This window comes from Enhydra lutris, unplaced genomic scaffold, assembly GCF_002288905.1.
Source record: "Enhydra lutris kenyoni isolate GAN:26980312 unplaced genomic scaffold, ASM228890v2 scaffoldscaffold19, whole genome shotgun sequence".
In the NCBI taxonomy this organism is placed as follows: domain Eukaryota; kingdom Metazoa; phylum Chordata; class Mammalia; order Carnivora; family Mustelidae; genus Enhydra; species Enhydra lutris.
Genome location: NW_019154103.1, coordinates 1295167 through 1313596, shown reverse-complemented (window position 1 = coordinate 1313596; position 18430 = coordinate 1295167). Strand labels below are relative to the sequence as shown.

The 18430-nt window shown below is 43.2% G+C and overlaps 1 long non-coding RNA gene across 1 annotated transcript in view; it reads right to left on the bottom strand.

The window, feature by feature from the left end:
• Positions 1-7457: 7457 nt before the first annotated feature.
• LOC111148311 overlaps positions 7458-18430 on the bottom strand; it is a 371316-nt gene continuing 360343 nt past the window's right edge. Inside the window, exon 4 of the long non-coding RNA XR_002640686.1 lies at positions 7458-7504. This is a non-coding gene — a long non-coding RNA (uncharacterized LOC111148311). The remainder of the gene's footprint in view (positions 7505-18430) is intronic.

The window sequence follows — 18430 nt, the reverse complement described above, 5'->3', positions numbered from 1 at the left end:
TATAAACATCCATATGCAAGTTTTTATGTGGACATAAGTTTTTAGCTCCTTTGCGTAAATACCAAGGAACGCGCTTGCTGGATCATATGGTAAGGGTCTGTTTAGTTTTCTAAGAAACTGACAAACTCTCTTCTCAAGTGGCTACACCATTTTCATCTCCATGAGCAATGAAGGCGAATTCTTGTGGTTCCATATCTCGCCAGCATTTGGCGGTGTCGGTGTTCTGGATTTTGACCACTCTAATAGATGTGGCAGTGCTATCTCACGGGTCACTTAAATTCGTGTTTCCCTGATGACATGTGATGTACTTATTCACTGTTTAGGCCAGGAAGGTGATCACCAGGTGGGATCCCTTCCCACTTGCTTCAGCCCCTACACCCTTTTCCAAATCATCTGTGTGGTGAGGATTCCTGTTCAGCACATCCTCTAGATTTTTTTAGACGATCCTGTATATCCCTTGCACGCTGGATAACAGGCCTGCCCACATGGTTCCTCTCAAACAAATAATCTCCTCAAACCGTGTCATGTCAAATGTTAACATGAAGATTGACCCAGTGTGTTGAGCCAGCAAAGCACATCTGAAGCAGCGGCTTCAGTAGCTGTTTTAGTTCGAAAGGTGAATCCGTATTTCCCAGGGAGAACAGAGCTACTCCAAGCAGGACAGTTCCTTTTATTTTCATTTGTACATGGTCCCAGAATTCAGCAGAATTCTGTTCAGCAGGCGCCTGAGTGGCTCAGTCGGTTAAGCGTTTGCCTTTTGCTCAGGTCATGATCCCGGGGTCCTGGGATAGAGGTCTGCATTGGGTTCCCTGCTCAGCAGGAAGCCTGCTTCCCCCTCTACTTGTGCTCTCTCTCTCTGTGTGTCAAATAAATAAAAATCTTAAAAAAATTCCATTCAGCCGTGTTCATCCTGTGACACAAATGCAGTAAAGGGAGGAAATTCACTTCTCCCAAAGGACATTCGTCTCTCCAGGGGTGGGAATCCAGGATGACACTAGGATGTTTACCTGTGAATATCCTTCCGTGGGCAGCCGGGGCTCAGGAGACGGACCTATCTGAATGTATGTCTTACGTCCCTACTGTTGATGTTGGCAGTGTCTTTGGGTGAGACTTTCCTAACCAGCCTGGCAGAACCCAGCACAAACCTTTATCAAAAGGGCGGAGGAGAGCTTTTGGAAATGCAAATGTACATATGGACAGAGGAGGGCTTATAATTGATGATCTCTTGTGTATTGCTCATTAAGGGGGTCGACTCAATAAAAAGCACATTGCCTCTTCTATGTCAGCGACAGATACTCTTATCAGAAACAAGGCTCTTATTGTGCTAGCTTCCCTCTGATTGCGGAGCAAAGGGGTTGCTATGCATAGGCACTGATGGGGACAGTGAGGAGAGGGAGCCAGAGTCTGAGGGGGCTTCACTCCAAACAGCATTTAAAAACACTAGCGTATTTATTGGCATAATTACTAACACACTATTTCACTTCCTACTGCAATGTGAGGTCTAGCATGTCGAGGTGTGGGTTCCTCTCTGTGGTCTGTCGTTTTTTAGGCTTAAACTTGCCAACCCTTTAAAAGAGATTAAACACCCATCGCCTACTTTGTAAATGGTAGAATTTTTAGAAATAGCAAGAAAGAAACACATTTCTTTCCATAGACTTTCTATATTATCCTCTTTTGCTTTAAGCATCCGCCATAAACATTCAAGAAATAAGTCAGAAAATACTGGGGAGGAATTCAGGGACTCAAAAGAGAGACCCTGTCTCAATTAAAATAATGACTAAAGAGTGAGGTTCTTCCTTGTTGGGTATATGCATGGTGGGAAGCAGGTCATGTTCTTAGGGGTGCCTTATGGATGATTTTAATCGAGAAATACTATCTCATCTGGGGGCTAGTTTGGGGGAGTTTCATAATTAAGAGTCTCTGAACAGGTTGCAATTGTCATGAAAATTGACATGGATGCTCTACCCTTCTGGAATAAAAAATAATTCTAGAAGTTTCCTTTTACTGAAGGCATAGGAGTGATGAAACTCTACGAAAATGGATTTCAATTAAATGATTATCGGTGCCCTTCGATGTGTTGACCAGTGCACCAAATTTGTAATCACACCTATCTGGCTCTGTGACTTGGCCTCACTGTTTTTACTTCTCTGGTCCGTATCTGTCAGATGGAGGCACTGAGAGTGTCTGCTTCAGGCCGTCATGAGGATTCCATGAGTTAGTGGCTGTAAAGTGTGTGGCCCATAGAAAGTGCATGGTAAACATTGTGCGTTAGCCTTTCTCTTCCTCTTCCTCTCCTCTCGTTTGTCTGCCCCACCTTTCCACACCTCTATTGAGTCCATTCTCGTCCCCAGACCACTGAGAACATGAATGTGCTCCACGGAAGCCTCAGAGGTTCTCATCACTTTCCAAAGGGCAGGAAATCCCTTGAAAGCCCAATAACCAAAAGAAGACCGAGAAATAACTTCCCTCTTGTCATCTGGGACCCAGGAAGGACAACAGTGTTCTTAGGTAGACCATGTGCCCTCTCCTCACATTCTATAGGCGAGAGTAGCCAGGAAAAGCTGGAGTGAGGATTCACATGGGCTTTTTCACTGTTTTAGGGCATTGGGGTTGTACTTACATTTGTAACATTCTCAGCTGTAGAGCTGGACTTAGGGCTAGGGAGCTGGGCTTTGAAGAGCCAGGTCATTCTAAAGGAATGCGAGGAGTGCATCTTTGCCGACAGAGGTTAAACAGAGGGAAAGTGGATAAGTAATCTGCTATCTCTCAGCTAATGGCTAGCTGGAAGTTAACATTTCACTACCTCCAGCAGAGAAGCTAATGAGAAAGCTCTACACATGGTTTTACTTAGGAGAAGAGAAAGTGGCAATGGGGGTAAGATGAATTTCTCATTACAGCACACAACCCCTCCGTATGCACCAGTTTTTTGTTTGTTCGGTTTTGTTTTTAACAGCTCCATGTTTGTCACTCTTAGAACAGGCATAATAATGTTCCAGGGCCAATGCAACATGCTCAATGTGATGTTAAGTAAGTAAATGTCAATGTAATGACGTCTTTTAGCATCATCCCATCTATTATGTGCCTATTGTAGGATAGAAACTGTAGTAAAGCCTATAGGAGATGCAAAGAAGAGCAAGCAGTGGCCCCTTGCCTCAGAGGATTTATAATATATTAAAACACCTAAGACATGCAGCAGTGTTTTCAAACAGCCCTTTCTAAAATCATAGGCTGGGGCACCTGTCTGGCTCAGGTGGTAAAGCATCTAACTCTTTTTTTTTTTTTTTTAAGATTTTATTTATTTGACAAAGAGAGATCACAAGTAGGCAGAGAGGCAGGCAGAGAGAGAGGGGGAAGCAGGCTCCCTGCTGAGCAGAGAGCCTAACACAGGGTTTGATCCCAGGACCCCGAGGTCATGACCTGAGCCAAAGGCAGAGGCTTAACCCACTGAGCCACCCAGGTGCCCTGAGCATCTAACTCTTGATCATGGGGTTGTAAGTTCAAGCCCCATGTTGGGTGTAGAGATTCCTTAAAGAAATAAAATCTTAAAAAACCTCCCAACGACATAAGTCTGTTACCAAAGAAGATTCCCAGGACCCAAAGTAGATGGGATGCACAAATCTGCCTTTAGCCCCCACACCCATAATTCAGGTAAATACTGAGGTTTGCATGGCATTGTTTTGGTGTAAGTGTAGGCTCTGAGCCTAGGGTGTAAAGCCTTCATTTTCTGTGTCTGTACAGTTAGTGTAGCCAGATCCTATAGGGGAATGCCTAAGAATATTGAAAGAAGTGTGCAGCCTATAGGCCTCAAGATGAGAAAGACAACATCAGTTGTGTTTGAAAAGTAGAGGAACTGGCTTTGGCAGGTAAGGAGTAGCTTGATTTCTATGGCAACCAGAGGAATAAATGACTAGAATCCCAATGTTGATGGAATGCCCTGTTGAGGGACTGAGGGGCCCATCATCAGGGCTTAGGCCTAATGCTTTTTTGCATGCTGTCTGGTCAGAGGGAAATCCAGAGATTTGCTTCTCCATAAATATTTATCAATAGGTATTTTGGGAATGAAAACATACCAGGAAAATAAGTCTAATTTACACGTGTGTGTCTTTGTGTGGATGGGCTGGGCAGATCGGATATATCTGTTGGGTACAGTAGATTGTGACTCTGGGTTGGCTTGGGGTGCTCCTGGTTGGGATGTTGAAGGTTTATTCCTGGGGGGGAAGAGGCTGTGAGAAAGTCTGACCCTTGGAAAGGAGAAACTATAGAGAGACAGTGGGTCGAAAGAGGGATGCATACATGTGTTGGGAGGAAGACTCAATTCAGGGAAGCTCAGAAGTTATTCTTTTCTCCAAAAATCTCCCGGGAAGAATTTCTGTGGCAAGGCACAGAGCACATTGTCTAGCCTGGGCTCAAGAGGCTAAGCGAGAGATGCAGGAGTGTAAAAATCTAGAAGTAGACTGTGGGAGAGAACTAGTTAATGCTGGAAGCCTGAGTCCAGTTATCTGAATTGGAGGACAATGTCTTTTAGCTGAACTCTTGACCTTGACCCTGAGATGCTCTCCCACTGCACCAAACATGGGGGGCATTTATAGGACTCATAATGAGATGGAGGAGAAGTGGAGTCCTAGATGGGGGAGTGGTAGACTGAGGTGGAAGTCTTTGGACAAATCCTTTTATAATCCTCTAGGTAGTAATGGGCCAGGAGCTGAGGAATCCACAAGAAGCTGGTAGGGGAAGCCTTTGGTTCAGGGCCTGCCTCTGGGATTTTGCCTTTGGGATTCTTTTATCCTGAGATGAAAAGCTTTACCCTGAGAACAGTTTACCCTGAGAACTGACTCCATTTACCCAGTCCTTGGGAAGTTGTACATTAAGTGCTATCAAGTCTTGAAAACAAAAGAAACCAACTTTGTCACTTTGCTGACCCTGAGGGGATACTTTGGCTCAAGACGGAACAAACTGTTCTTGTTCAGTAGCTTCTCCAGGCTTTTCTTTTTGGTATTACAATAACTAACTGAAGCCTGAGAAGCGTCATCTCTCACCTGCATGATAGCCCTTGATCCACGGGCCCCCTGGACACTGGGTAACCTCACCCTGTCATTGGTCTTGGGTTCCTTTTTGGCCCCCAGCTTGTGCTAAGGGAATGCCAGGTTCCATCATGCTGGGGGCTCAACTTTGGATGGTGAGAAAATAAGTACAGAAGAACTAGAAGAGAGGTCCTTTGTAGGGAACACTCAGCAAGGTGGTTCTGAAGCAGGTCAGGGACCCCAGAGAGCTGTACTTCCGCTCCACAGCGGCAAGATCTCCTGTAGGAAGACCTCTGGGGCCTGCACCACCTAAGTTCAGGTGTCTTGTGAGAGCCAAGTCCCAGAGAGTCGGGCTCTCTGCTCAGCAGGGAGCCTGCTTCCCCCTCTCTCTCTGCCTGCCTCTCTGCCTGCTTGTGATCTCTCTCTGTCAAATAAATAAATAAAAAAATCTTAAAAAAAAAGAAAAAAAAAGAAACACTGAATGTGCCCATTCAGTTAGAAACCCTAACTGGGTTTTGAATCAATAAGATGTAAATACTGTAAATAGAGTTTTGATCTGTAAAGCTTTTATACAAAGTTTTTTATTTTAATAAAATGCTTCAGTCTAAAAAAAAATTTTTTTTTTTAACTCACAGGGCCTAAGATCATTAGAGCTGGCAAGGATTAATCCAATCTTATTTTATAGATGAGGAAAGGGAGTCCCAGAGAGGAAGAATAACATCCCCCCCTGCCCCCCACCCCCAACAACTGCCAAGGTCTTAAAGCCAGTGACTAGCAGAACTGGGATAGGACCAGGTCTTTTAATTTCTAGACTGGTATTTAACTCACTAGTTATAATTGTCATAGTTCCAACCCAGGTCTCTCCCAGAGTGCAGGAGTCAATTTTTCTATTTGGTGTTGACTCCTTCAGGACCACCTGACTAGTTTAACTTTACTAAGCTAACATTTCAGAAATTAGTTTTCCCATCACCTGTATAAGAATTATCTGTTAAAAATGCAGATAACTGGATTCTCCCAACTTTCAGAATCGGAATCTCTGAGAATTGTATCCACCATCCGGATTTTAATGAGCTTCCCTGAAAGAGTCTTATGCCTTTGAGAACCATTCTATGTGGCCCCAAATCAAGTTAATACATTTTAGTGTTTTAACATGCTTACTTACAAGATAGAGTCGATAAGCAGGACTATAACAAACTTAACAACTTCTATAAAGCAAAAGAACCAGTCAACAAAATGAAAAGGCAACCTACAGAATGGGAGAAAATGTTTGCTAACCGTGTCTTGGATAAGGGGTTAATATCCAAAACTGACAAAAAATTCATGTAACTCAAAAAACAATAACAAAAGGCCCAAACAACCTGATTAAAAAATGGCAGAGGAACTAAATAGACATTTTTTCCAATGAAGATGTTCAAATAGCCGACAGATCCATGCAAAGATGCTCAACATCATTACTCTCAGGGAGATGTAAACAAAACCACAATAAGAGGTCACATCACACCTGTAGGAATGGCTATCATCAAGAAGACAAGAGATAAGTGTTGGCAATAATGTAGAGAAAAGGGAACCCTTGTGCCTGTTGATGGGATTGTAAAATAGGTCAGCCATCATGGAGAACAATATGAAGGTGCCTCAAAAATTAAAAATAGAACTGCCATAGAATCTGACAATCTCTCTTCTGGGTATATATCCCAAGGAAATGAAAATACTTTATGGAAGAGATAGACATGTGTACTTCCTTTTTTTTTTTTTTTTTTAAGATTTATTAATTTTTTGGTGGGGGGAGAAAGAGAGAGAGAGAGAGAGAGAGGCAGAGGGAGAGAGAAACTCAAGCAGATTCCCTGCTAAGCAGGGAGCCCTATGTGGAGCTTGATCTCGGGACCCTAAGATCATGACTTGAGCCGAGGGCAGACGCTTAACTGACTGAGCCTCCCAGGTACCACCGTACCCTCATGTTTATTGCAGGATTATTCATGGCAGCCAAGCTAAGGAAACAACCTAAGTGTCAATGGATGAATGGATAAAGAAGGTGTCCTGGCCACAGGGTCTTGCTTGCTCATTCCTGCTTTTCTAGATTCATGTTCATTTAAGCCCTCACCTCATTTGCAGCTTTTTTTCTGGCAGGAATTCCCCACCCCATTCAAGTTCACCGAAGAAGCTTGGAACCAGGGTTCAGCCACCCAAGGCACATTTACCCTGGTACTGTGGAGGACTGAGCTCACATATCTCGGCTTTACCTTCAGAGTCTACCAAGCTCACAGCTTTAGAACTTCCTGGGTTACATTTCTGTTCAATTTCTAGGGCACAAATATTTATTTCTTCTTTATGTATGTATATGTGCATGCTTTATTCCCCCTCCTCCAATTATCTTTTAAATTTGATCTTTAAAATAGGTTATCTATAATTGCAAAGTGTTTAGAGAGCAGAGAGAGTACCTTCAAAGCATGAGCTTGCAATGCTGTCTTGATCCCCAGATGCTGGTCCTGCGGATGAGAATAGCAACAGTTCTCACAATACCATCTTGGAGAAATCAACCGTTATTGCTACCGCTGCGTTGCTGTTGTCCTTTGTTTCCCATAGGACATGCGTTACTCTCCTAATATGGCTCAGTGCCTGACAAAGCCCACTTGATATAGTTGGATTTTCTCTTAAAAGACTTTGTTAAGCCCATCAGTGATTCACTTAGCAAGCACTTTTGTAATAAATTTGCAATATCCTCTAACGAAACGGATCTGGAGGACGGCCAGACTAATTTCATCAGGAACATGGTTTAAAAATGAATGAATCATTCTCCAAAGCACACAAGATGGTTATAGAAACATATTAATATGTTTTTCTCTTTCCACACATTAAACTAAGATCCTCTGCAGATATTGAAACAAGCAGAAAATTCCCACAGATTAAGAATCCCAACCAGGCTTTCAGTGAACTTATGTGTTTTAGCTTAGAAAGAAAAGTCATGATACATTGCTGAATTACATCAGTGAGGAACAAAGGCGAGACTGGGTTTGGTTTGAGAATCCCCTTAGCTGTGTAGTATGCAAATCACTGCAGCAGCATAGGGATGCATGAATTATGCAAGAATTTTTTTAGGGGTTCCCAGAGAAACTTCAGTTTCTTCCATTAAAAATGGTTGCGTAAAGCAGTCCAGAAAATAATTTTTGGCAGGTCACTATACATAAGTGAGTTGTTCGAAACTCATCTACGTTTTTTTCCAGTGTTACACTTGGTGGTTAGGATGACTTGTCAGGTCATGAGGGGCCACTTAATTCACAATTGTAGAAGAGGATGAAGAAATTCAGTTTAGTATGAGAAGAGCTATAATAAAGATATGCAGATGAGGGGCCCCTAACATAGGCTGTGGGGTCAAAGATTTCCTAGAGGAGGTAATATCAGAGTTAAGCTTACAAAAAGAAGCAAGAATGCCTGAGGCAGGATGAGGGTGGTAGTGGTGGGTGGGGAGGGGGAGAGGCAAGATTTCAAGTAGGAGGAAAAGCTGGCTCATAACATACACCATTTTTTCAGATGACCAGCATCTGCACCCCAAACCTCTTTTGACCATCTGCACCCCTTACCTCTTTGCCCACTGTTGTACTATTGGTGGGAGGGAATACACAGTTCCCTTCCTCTTGGAGAGTTGAATGTTCTTTGCCTAATCCTTAGTACAACCACAACACGGAGCTAAGCTATGCCATTCAGAGGCTTTCTCCCAGAACTTTGCTTTTAATCCAAGGCTAGAATGAAGACTTTGAAGTCATTCATTACAATAGTGGCATGCCTACTGGATTATTCCCTTGAAAACACTCTCATGTTTCCTCCTATTTCCTCCTGAATATACATGGTTCCTTCCTCTTCCCAAGCCTCAACCCTCATGTCCTTCCAGTAAATTCTCTTTTGTTTTAACTGGTTAAACTATTCCATTTTGGGGGATAGTAAGGAGTTCAGCATGGGTTCAGCACAACATAGGCAGGAATGGTGGGGCATGGTAGCTGGCATGCTAGAGAGACAGGCAGATCAGAAAGTGTCTTATATGATATACAGAGGCATTTCAATTTCATTCCCTAGGCTTCTAGAAGCCTTGGGATGATTGTAATCATGAGCAGCTTTTTATGATTTTGGTGGCGACTCCATGGTAAATTATTTGGAAAAAAGATGGGTGAAGGATCAGACTGGAAGCAGTGAGAGAATACTTAGAGAAGATCTCAGTAATCAAGGCAACAAATGATGATGGTTTGAGTCCCTAGGACCTGGCTGATTCAGATGTGAGAGGTAAAGGAGAAATGTGTGTCTTTACTGTCAGATGAGGGGAGGGGGAGCTCAGAGAACAGAGGCGGGTACTAGTCAGGGTTTTCCAGAGAAAAAGGATCAGTGGGAGACTTATTTTGAGGAACCGGCTTATAGATTTTGGAGGCTGAGAGGTCCCATGATTGCCTATTGCAAGCTGGACACCCAGGAAATCTGGTGGTATAATTTAGTTTGAGTCTGCAGCCCCGAGAACAAGGAGAACAGATAGTAAAAATCCCGGTCTTAGAGCTGGAGAAAATGAAATGAGATGTCCCAGCTCCATCATCGAGGCCGGAAAAAAAAAGGTAAAAATATCTCCATCTTCTGTCTTTTGTTCTATTTATGTGCTCAACAGATTGGATGATGCCCAGTGTCTTGGTCTGTTGGGCCTGCTATGACAACATACCACAGACCTGTGGGCCTATGACAACAGAAATATATTTCTCACAGTGAGTCCTGTCTCCTTGGTTTCATACTACTGACTTCTTGCCTTGTCCTTATATTGTGGAAAGGGAAAAGGGAGTTCTGTAGGGCCTCTTCTATAAGGGCACTAATCACCTCCCAGGAGTCTCACCTTCTAATACCATCACCTTGGGGATTAGGATTTCAACATAGGAATGTGAGGGGTGGGCACAAATATTCAGACCATAACACCCACCCACACTGGGAGCACAATCTACTTTACTGAGTCTGTAGATTCAAATACTAATCCTTTCCGGAAACATCCTCACAAACATGCCCAGAAGTAACATTTAACCTGGGTGGGCATCCTGTGATTATTCAAGCTGACACATAAAATTAACCATTACAATGGAACCATCCCAGAGATAAGGCATATAGGAGGAAGTGGGAGGGGTGTGTGGTAGTTAGAGAGCTCAGTTTTAAGTGCTAACTTTGGATCAGAAAATTCTCTCTTGCTACATCATCAGCAGGGAAGAGACATCCATTTAACAACCATGGTGTTGACTAACGGGGTCTAGGTCGGGAATTCCAGCTGGGCAGGTCTGGAGGAGGTCTGAAGGGTAGACATGGGGCCAATTAGAGAGAGGTGGGTATAGTGGGATGTGGGTTGGTGAGAGTTCCTGAAAGTTCTCCTGCCAATGTGATGCACTTTTTAAGGATTCCTCTTCTTTACCTCTCTGGTGGAACCCAGGTTTGGCTTGTCTTGCTCTTGCCACAGTTGGCACCCAAAGTTTCTATCTCCCAGTGACTTGCTCAGAGATTCCTGTGGTGGTGAAGAGAATGGTTTTGGTGTAAGACTGGACCAGCACCGGGGCGCCTGGCTGGCTCAGTGGGTTGGGCCTCTGCCTTCAGCTCCGGTCATGATCTCAGGGTCTCCTGGGATCGAGCCCTACATCGGGCTCTCTGCTCAGCAGGGAGCCTGCTTCCTCCTCTCTCTGCCTGCCTCTTTGCCTACTGTGATTTGTCAAGTAAATAAATGAAATCTTTAAAAAAAAAAAAAAAAAGACTGGACCAGCACCTACAAAAAGGGTTTGGCTTCCTTGGGGACAGAAGTAGGGCTAGAAGTAGAACTTAGAAGAAATATCCAGTTAGTAATGGGTCACTTGGAACCAAGCTGGTCTAAGGAACCAGACTGAATGCCCATATTTTGTCTACTCTATGGAACTCACATCCTGAGATTTCTTTATACTCTGGCAAAATAGTTTCTGTATTGCAAATGTCTGAGTTTTAAAGAAAAAAGCATTCTGGAAGCTAGGGGAAAGATTATAATTTCAAGGGCTGTGTGTGGGGGAAAAAAAGAACAACTCTCCTTTTCTTTTTCATTTCCCTGGAAGTGGAAAGAAGTTACTGTTTCTATAACCAAAATGCTTAGGAGGGCTTATCTCTGGGCTTTACCATGAAATGCTGTGATCCCAGGAAATCTTTCATGTCACCTTTGGCTTATGGATCTAGGAAGAACATCAGGTGGTTATAGATGGGAAAGGGCAGATCCCAGGGATAATTCTAAAGCAGGGCAATGTGGTCTTCAAAGTAGGACGTGTTTTATCAAAACTTATTTCTCTTCTGGTTCCCTATCACATAATTAATAACATGCTTATCATTTTGAATGCTATTTATTTATCATTTATACCTTTCCTTAGATTAAGAGCTTCTTGAAAACATAACCTTAATCTTATTCATTTTCCTACTTTCTAGAGCCTAGTCCATAGAGTGACATTCAATAAAAACTCAGCCAGTGTTTGTGAACCGGATATGAATGATTGTCAGAAATTCCTCTATTCTTCATGATTTCTTCCCCACCCTTCCCTTTCGGAAGGCCCTCACCCATTCAGATTTAATGATAGATGAAGGGAGGGAGAGCATCTTCAGGGCTCTACTAGTTCTAACACTGTTGTATGCCTTACCTAGGTCTGATCCCTCCCTCAGAAAAGGAATCTATTATTCAGAAAAGCCCCTAAAACTCATTGACATTAAGGGCTTAATAACTGAGTGGGGCACTTGCTTATGAAAGCAAATCCTTTTGTTGCTAGTATAGGGCACTAACATTTTTTTTTTTTTTTCCTTTTCTGGTTCTTCCTAAATTCTCTTTCTCTCTGATCTCCTCTGTATCTTCTTAGTTACCTAGTCATTGAGAGAGTCATTTCCAGCCATTTTGGTTATTAGTAAACTATCCTTTAAGAGTTGTTTTAAGAAAGAAGCCATGGTCTGTATCTTTATGAACAAATCCAAGCAGATGGCAAATTGACTAAAATAATTCCACTTTAATTTTATTTTTTAATTTTTAAGGATCTATTTATTTATTCAAGAGAGAGTGCACATTGGGGGGAGGGGCAGAGGGGGAGGGAGAGAGAATCTTTAGCAGACTCTATGTTGAGAAGGGAACCCCATACATGGCTCAATCCCACGACCCTGAGATCGTTACCTGAGCTGAAATCCAGAGTTAGATGCTTCATCCGGTGAGTCACCCAGGCACCCCAAGGATTCTACTCTTAAATGAAAGAAGGCAGTTAATTCCCAAGAGACAAGAGAGCCGAGCCATGAGGGAAGGAATGCGGGTCCACACACCTGCGTTCAGACCCAGCCAATGCGTGGCTGTCCTGTTGTCTCAGAATAGCTAACTGTACACTGTACTTGGATGCTTACCTTTTAAAACGTTTTTGTTCTTTAAAAAAAATTTTTTTTGTTCTTGTATGTGTTTTGAATTTGAATTTCTTTTGAATTTCTCCTTAGATTCTTAGTGAAATTCTTTCAAAAAATATACCACATGTTGGCTGAACCAAAAGAGGAAGAAGAGAGTTTTACATGCATTTAGATTTGAAAACAAGACTCAAAGTAAGAGTTTGCTATTTTCTGTGGCAGTGACTCTTAATTTCGGGGACATGCCAGACTTCTATGAGAATCTTTTTTTTAAAAAAAGATTTTATTTATCTATTTGACAGAGAGATCACAAGTAGGCAGCGAGGCAGGTGGGGGGCGGGAGCAGGCTCCCTGCTGAGCAGAGAGCCCAATGAGGGGTTCCATCCCAGGACCCTGAGATCATGACCTGAGCTGAAGGCAGAGGCTTTAACCCACTAAGCCACCTAGGCGCCCAAGAATCTTTTTTTTAAAAAAGATTTTATTTACTTATTTGAGAGAAAGAGAGAGAGCAAAAGCGAGAGAGAGAGAAAGGGCATGAGCAGGTGAGGGGCAGAGGGAGAAGCAGACTTTCAGGTGAGCAGGGAACCCAATGCAGGGCTTGATCCTAGGACTCTGGAATCATGACCTGAATCAAAGGCGGATGCTTGACTGACTGAGCCACCCAGGTGCCCGCTGAACAGAATTTTGCTGAATTCTGGGACTGTGTACAAATTTGGATTTGGTAATTTGCTTAGGTTTGGGTAAATTGCTTAGGGCAAGTACCTCCCTGTCCTTCTGCATTCTCCCCTGCTCATGATCTCTCTCTCTCTCTCTCTAATAAATAAATAAATAAATATTTAAAAAAAAAGAGACATCTTAACTCATGCTATTGCAGGAGGTCCAATTATGTATCACTCTGTAAAGCATTACTTTTCCTTTAGATGAAAGGTCTATTCTTCTAAATCAATTTCAGTACGTTTTGACTCTGTTTTCTTGTGGGCTTTCTTTGATTTGGAGGCAGAAGCTTAACCAACTGAGCCACCCAGGCACCCCAGAAAAATATTATTTTAATCAAGACTTAATTTTTTAGAGCAGTTTTGGTTTCATAGCAAAATTGAGAGGAAGGTGCAGAGATGTGCCAGGTACCCCTACTGCCCCCACACATGCATAGCAACACTCCCATTATCAATATCTCCTACTAGAGGCTACATTTGTTACAGCTGATGAACCTACAGCAACATATCACCCAAAGTCCACAGTTTATGTTAGGGTTCACTCTTGGTATCGTACCTTCTGTGGGTTTGGACAAATGTTCAATGATATGTATCCATTAGTTCACTACCCTAAAAATCCTCTGTGTTCCATCTGTTCATCCCTCCCCTGCTCCTGCCCCAGCCTCTGGTAACCAACCACTGATCTTTTCACTGTCTCCATAGTTTGGCCTTTTACACAATGTCACTTAGTTGGAATCGAATAGTATGCAGCCTTTACAGATTGACTTTTTTCACTTAGTGATACATATTTAAGGTTACTCCATGCATTTTCATGGATTGATAGCTCATTTCTTTTTAGTGCTGAATAATATTCCAGTGTCTGGATGTACCACTGTTTATGTACCCATCCAGCTACTGAAGGACATCTTGGTTGCTTCCAAGTTGTGGCAATTATGAATAAAAGCTGTTATAAACATCCATATGCAAGTTTTTATGTGGACATAAGTTTTTAGCTCCTTTGCGTAAATACCAAGGAACGCGCTTGCTGGATCATATGGTAAGGGTCTGTTTAGTTTTCTAAGAAACTGACAAACTCTCTTCTCAAGTGGCTACACCATTTTCATCTCCATGAGCAATGAAGGCGAATTCTTGTGGTTCCATATCTCGCCAGCATTTGGCGGTGTCGGTGTTCTGGATTTTGACCACTCTAATAGATGTGGCAGTGCTATCTCACGGGTCACTTAAATTCGTGTTTCCCTGATGACATGTGATGTACTTATTCACTGTTTAGGCCAGGAAGGTGATCACCAGGTGGGATCCCTTCCCACTTGCTTCAGCCCCTACACCCTTTTCCAAATCATCTGTGTGGTGAGGATTCCTGTTCAGCACATCCTCTAGATTTTTTTAGACGATCCTGTATATCCCTTGCACGCTGGATAACAGGCCTGCCCACATGGTTCCTCTCAAACAAATAATCTCCTCAAACCGTGTCATGTCAAATGTTAACATGAAGATTGACCCAGTGTGTTGAGCCAGCAAAGCACATCTGAAGCAGCGGCTTCAGTAGCTGTTTTAGTTCGAAAGGTGAATCCGTATTTCCCAGGGAGAACAGAGCTACTCCAAGCAGGACAGTTCCTTTTATTTTCATTTGTACATGGTCCCAGAATTCAGCAGAATTCTGTTCAGCAGGCGCCTGAGTGGCTCAGTCGGTTAAGCGTTTGCCTTTTGCTCAGGTCATGATCCCGGGGTCCTGGGATAGAGGTCTGCATTGGGTTCCCTGCTCAGCAGGAAGCCTGCTTCCCCCTCTACTTGTGCTCTCTCTCTCTGTGTGTCAAATAAATAAAAATCTTAAAAAAATTCCATTCAGCCGTGTTCATCCTGTGACACAAATGCAGTAAAGGGAGGAAATTCACTTCTCCCAAAGGACATTCGTCTCTCCAGGGGTGGGAATCCAGGATGACACTAGGATGTTTACCTGTGAATATCCTTCCGTGGGCAGCCGGGGCTCAGGAGACGGACCTATCTGAATGTATGTCTTACGTCCCTACTGTTGATGTTGGCAGTGTCTTTGGGTGAGACTTTCCTAACCAGCCTGGCAGAACCCAGCACAAACCTTTATCAAAAGGGCGGAGGAGAGCTTTTGGAAATGCAAATGTACATATGGACAGAGGAGGGCTTATAATTGATGATCTCTTGTGTATTGCTCATTAAGGGGGTCGACTCAATAAAAAGCACATTGCCTCTTCTATGTCAGCGACAGATACTCTTATCAGAAACAAGGCTCTTATTGTGCTAGCTTCCCTCTGATTGCGGAGCAAAGGGGTTGCTATGCATAGGCACTGATGGGGACAGTGAGGAGAGGGAGCCAGAGTCTGAGGGGGCTTCACTCCAAACAGCATTTAAAAACACTAGCGTATTTATTGGCATAATTACTAACACACTATTTCACTTCCTACTGCAATGTGAGGTCTAGCATGTCGAGGTGTGGGTTCCTCTCTGTGGTCTGTCGTTTTTTAGGCTTAAACTTGCCAACCCTTTAAAAGAGATTAAACACCCATCGCCTACTTTGTAAATGGTAGAATTTTTAGAAATAGCAAGAAAGAAACACATTTCTTTCCATAGACTTTCTATATTATCCTCTTTTGCTTTAAGCATCCGCCATAAACATTCAAGAAATAAGTCAGAAAATACTGGGGAGGAATTCAGGGACTCAAAAGAGAGACCCTGTCTCAATTAAAATAATGACTAAAGAGTGAGGTTCTTCCTTGTTGGGTATATGCATGGTGGGAAGCAGGTCATGTTCTTAGGGGTGCCTTATGGATGATTTTAATCGAGAAATACTATCTCATCTGGGGGCTAGTTTGGGGGAGTTTCATAATTAAGAGTCTCTGAACAGGTTGCAATTGTCATGAAAATTGACATGGATGCTCTACCCTTCTGGAATAAAAAATAATTCTAGAAGTTTCCTTTTACTGAAGGCATAGGAGTGATGAAACTCTACGAAAATGGATTTCAATTAAATGATTATCGGTGCCCTTCGATGTGTTGACCAGTGCACCAAATTTGTAATCACACCTATCTGGCTCTGTGACTTGGCCTCACTGTTTTTACTTCTCTGGTCCGTATCTGTCAGATGGAGGCACTGAGAGTGTCTGCTTCAGGCCGTCATGAGGATTCCATGAGTTAGTGGCTGTAAAGTGTGTGGCCCATAGAAAGTGCATGGTAAACATTGTGCGTTAGCCTTTCTCTTCCTCTTCCTCTCCTCTCGTTTGTCTGCCCCACCTTTCCACACCTCTATTGAGTCCATTCTCGTCCCCAGACCACTGAGAACATGAATGTGCTCCACGGAAGCCTCAGAGGTTCTCATCACTTTCCAAAGGGCAGGAAATCCCTTGAAAGCCCAATAACCAAAAGAAGACCGAGAAATAACTTCCCTCTTGTCATCTGGGACCCAGGAAGGACAACAGTGTTCTTAGGTAGACCATGTGCCCTCTCCTCACATTCTATAGGCGAGAGTAGCCAGGAAAAGCTGGAGTGAGGATTCACATGGGCTTTTTCACTGTTTTAGGGCATTGGGGTTGTACTTACATTTGTAACATTCTCAGCTGTAGAGCTGGACTTAGGGCTAGGGAGCTGGGCTTTGAAGAGCCAGGTCATTCTAAAGGAATGCGAGGAGTGCATCTTTGCCGACAGAGGTTAAACAGAGGGAAAGTGGATAAGTAATCTGCTATCTCTCAGCTAATGGCTAGCTGGAAGTTAACATTTCACTACCTCCAGCAGAGAAGCTAATGAGAAAGCTCTACACATGGTTTTACTTAGGAGAAGAGAAAGTGGCAATGGGGGTAAGATGAATTTCTCATTACAGCACACAACCCCTCCGTATGCACCAGTTTTTTGTTTGTTCGGTTTTGTTTTTAACAGCTCCATGTTTGTCACTCTTAGAACAGGCATAATAATGTTCCAGGGCCAATGCAACATGCTCAATGTGATGTTAAGTAAGTAAATGTCAATGTAATGACGTCTTTTAGCATCATCCCATCTATTATGTGCCTATTGTAGGATAGAAACTGTAGTAAAGCCTATAGGAGATGCAAAGAAGAGCAAGCAGTGGCCCCTTGCCTCAGAGGATTTATAATATATTAAAACACCTAAGACATGCAGCAGTGTTTTCAAACAGCCCTTTCTAAAATCATAGGCTGGGGCACCTGTCTGGCTCAGGTGGTAAAGCATCTAACTCTTTTTTTTTTTTTTTTAAGATTTTATTTATTTGACAAAGAGAGATCACAAGTAGGCAGAGAGGCAGGCAGAGAGAGAGGGGGAAGCAGGCTCCCTGCTGAGCAGAGAGCCTAACACAGGGTTTGATCCCAGGACCCCGAGGTCATGACCTGAGCCAAAGGCAGAGGCTTAACCCACTGAGCCACCCAGGTGCCCTGAGCATCTAACTCTTGATCATGGGGTTGTAAGTTCAAGCCCCATGTTGGGTGTAGAGATTCCTTAAAGAAATAAAATCTTAAAAAACCTCCCAACGACATAAGTCTGTTACCAAAGAAGATTCCCAGGACCCAAAGTAGATGGGATGCACAAATCTGCCTTTAGCCCCCACACCCATAATTCAGGTAAATACTGAGGTTTGCATGGCATTGTTTTGGTGTAAGTGTAGGCTCTGAGCCTAGGGTGTAAAGCCTTCATTTTCTGTGTCTGTACAGTTAGTGTAGCCAGATCCTATAGGGGAATGCCTAAGAATATTGAAAGAAGTGTGCAGCCTATAGGCCTCAAGATGAGAAAGACAACATCAGTTGTGTTTGAAAAGTAGAGGAACTGGCTTTGGCAGGTAAGGAGTAGCTTGATTTCTATGGCAACCAGAGGAATAAATGACTAGAATCCCAATGTTGATGGAATGCCCTGTTGAGGGACTGAGGGGCCCATCATCAGGGCTTAGGCCTAATGCTTTTTTGCATGCTGTCTGGTCAGAGGGAAATCCAGAGATTTGCTTCTCCATAAATATTTATCAATAGGTATTTTGGGAATGAAAACATACCAGGAAAATAAGTCTAATTTACACGTGTGTGTCTTTGTGTGGATGGGCTGGGCAGATCGGATATATCTGTTGGGTACAGTAGATTGTGACTCTGGGTTGGCTTGGGGTGCTCCTGGTTGGGATGTTGAAGGTTTATTCCTGGGGGGGAAGAGGCTGTGAGAAAGTCTGACCCTTGGAAAGGAGAAACTATAGAGAGACAGTGGGTCGAAAGAGGGATGCATACATGTGTTGGGAGGAAGACTCAATTCAGGGAAGCTCAGAAGTTATTCTTTTCTCCAAAAATCTCCCGGGAAGAA